This window comes from Mus caroli, chromosome 3, assembly GCF_900094665.2.
Source record: "Mus caroli chromosome 3, CAROLI_EIJ_v1.1, whole genome shotgun sequence".
In the NCBI taxonomy this organism is placed as follows: Eukaryota; Metazoa; Chordata; class Mammalia; order Rodentia; family Muridae; genus Mus; species Mus caroli.
Window position 1 is genome coordinate 111,226,183 of NC_034572.1, and position 3,241 is coordinate 111,229,423.

Sequence of the window (3,241 nt, forward strand, 5' to 3'; positions counted from 1 at the left end):
TCTCTCTCTCTCTCATATTAATTCAACCTTTTTTGGTGCCAGGGGCTGAAGATCACTCTGAACTCCATCCTGAGTCCTTACCTGTTCTTATCTTGGTGATTGTGGGTCATGGTTACACCACCCACCATAGACAAAGAACCTGTTTCTATCATTCTTAGAAATCATCTTGACTTTTCCTATTCTTTCTGAACCCTGTAAAAAAGTTCATTACTGAATCCTATTACCTTGTGAATATACTTCCAAGATCTAGGAATTTTCCCCTCTGTCTATTGTAACAACTTTGGTCCAACTTCCCCATTCCTGCATCAGGTTTTAGTGCTGATTATGAAACTTTTATGAGACTGTTTATGAAACTTTTCAGATAAACAGCTAGTGTAAGTTACTATGAACACCAGCCAGATCAGATGTAGGGAAAACCAGTAACTGTCTGTTATATTTAGAACAATATCAAATTCCTTATTGTCTGGTTTAGGCTGGCCCGTCCCTCTCTCACTGCTGACCACAGCACTCCTTGTCACTTCATTTGAACTTTGCCTAGAATGTTCTTTCTCTGACCCTGAAGCACTGGATTTCAAATATGCTTAAATGGCTCTTCCTTAGAGGGCTTTCTCTTACCACCCATATTAAAGTCATGATTCTCTTTGCATCTTCTGCTAAGCAATTGTGTTCACTTTCTTTTAGTACTTTTTGTATTCACAATTGTAAATTTACTTATCTTATGTGTCTCTCATGAGACTCTAAGCTTCCCATGGATAGAGACAGTTTCTATGTGCTTTAATTGACAATGAGCCTTTCTCCCAACGAGTTAATAGTGAAGGACTGGGAAGATGGTTTGTAGGTTAAGTGTTGGGATCCATAGAACAAAACGTAGGTACAAAACCTAAAGTAGCTTCATATATATGCATGTGACTATAGTGGTAGAGCAGGAAACAGATGTATCACAAGGGCTTGCTGTCTAGCTGAATAACACACTAGGGATTCATTGAGAGATCATGTTTCTGAAGGAAAAAAAAAGGTAGAGACGTGATTGAGTAAGACAGCATCCTGATATTAGCCTCTATGTTCCTCATGTGCTTACATTGGCAAGTATACTCACACATAACACACACATGCACACATGTGTATGCATACATATACACACATACACACATGCACGCACCTATGTGCTCAAGTGCAATTGAAAAATAAATGAGCAATTCAATAAAATGTTTTATAAAACTGATAAAAGTTGTACATTCCATTTAGTTAAAACACTGTATAATTTTCTAAATTATTTGCTTGAAACTGTTATCAGATATTTAAGTTCAATTTAATTATAATTAAATTATGTGTATGGTGTATTACAATAAGATTTTACACTAAATGAATACGATGTTCCCTATCAACATCAATTCTACCAACAAACCATCATTTTATAGATAAGAATATTGATTCTCCTCAATTAAAAGTGAAGACACATCAGACTCGGTATTGAGGTGCACTCATTTTTACAAAAACAACTCCTTTGCTTCAGGTGTCTTGTCCCCATCTTCAGGCCTGAAGCTTGTTCATGTTGGAACTGCTCTAGGGAAAGAATTGAAGCTTTCCCACTTCTGTGGTCCTCTGTCTCTGTTCCAGCCAAAGCCACTCAGGCAAAGAGTCATCTAAGAGCAAGAAGAGAGTGCGACAATGTCTGAAAGCACTGTTGTGAATGTGTGCTGACTAACCATGAAAACAGCGGGCCAGGCCAACTGCTTTATACTGTTTACCTAGTGCACACACAAGGGAACTGTCCGTTAGTTGTCATTATGTCATTATGACAGTTATCCTAACCAAATGTGCAAAATTTTATAAAGAAAGTATTTTTAGTTGGAGAGTTATGAAGAATCATTATGGAAAAATTCTACTGAAATGGTACCAAGGGGCAGACATGATTTATGTGTGAAAAGATGAAGCAAAGGATTCCTGTGTGTATGCAGAAAAGGGCAGAGAACATTCAAAGAGGAAATAGTATAGTTTGGCTAGAACAGGAAAATTGATTTACTGGGTAAATTGAAAATTTGAAAATTGATTTACCTTTCCTTTGGCGTGGTGAAACATCACCACTAGTGCAATTTTTAGAAGAAAGGGATTAGGTTTATTTTGGGCTCATAGTTCTATAGGGCCTTTGATGAAGGAGATGAAGTGTGGTGTTAGAAACAGCTGAGAACTCACACCTGGAACAAAAAACAGGAAGCACACAGAGCACACTCAGTATCATCTGAAAAAAAAAAAGTCTTCTGAAACCTCAAAGTCCTCCTCAGACAGCCATCTAGTTCCGATTGCGTATTCAAATGCCCAAGAGTTACAGGGGATATCTCATTGTATAAGTTCATCCTTTCTTAGTAAAAAAAAAAAATAATAATAACTTTAATCTGATGAAAAAATCTGATACTCTAATGCTGTTTCCACTGTTTTAGGATTTCATGAGTTTTCTCCCACTTAGTGAAAAGTAGCTTTAGCAGATCTAATTCACATTCCACACAATTGCACATTGGCCTTCCCATGCCTCTCTTACTGTGAACTTAATGTCCTCTTCTCTAGCTGTATCCTGGATGTCTCATATGGCACAACATAGTTCTTCTGAAATTATGCTTTTAATAACAGGCTTTAACTTCGGTTCTGGATGGCCCTTCTCCCCTGTATTCAATACAAACTTTACTCAAAGGATTCTATAGAAATGCCTCAAAATACTGTCCTTACTTTGCACAGTTACTGGTGATTAACTATGACTATATACCTGAAATAATAGCCACAAGTGCCTTCATTATAGAAACATTAAATAAAAATCAAGTTAGCAATCATTAACTTATTCATTCATTCATCTGATATTTACTTCTCAGGGGCTTGTTGTTCCTGGTAAGATGCTAGATGATTATTTATGATTCTGTTGAGGTCAGCCTCATTTTTTCTTATAACTTCATGGAAAGCTGGTTCACTTAAGGTCAGACTAACTGCCATAAGCAGGACTGGTAGCTGGAGGGCCCCTTTGTCTTCACATGCTCTGGTCTGTTGAGTCCAGAAAGCAGAGAGGGTGGAAGTTGGGTTGACATTATCTTTCTTGACAACCAAAAACCAACTGGCAAAACTCTTAACTGCACAGCTTTGTAAGAAATAAGAGCCATGGGTAAGAAACTGTCATTGCAAGCTTATTTTATGAATATTATATAGATTAAATATATATATATATATATATATATATATATATATATATATATATATA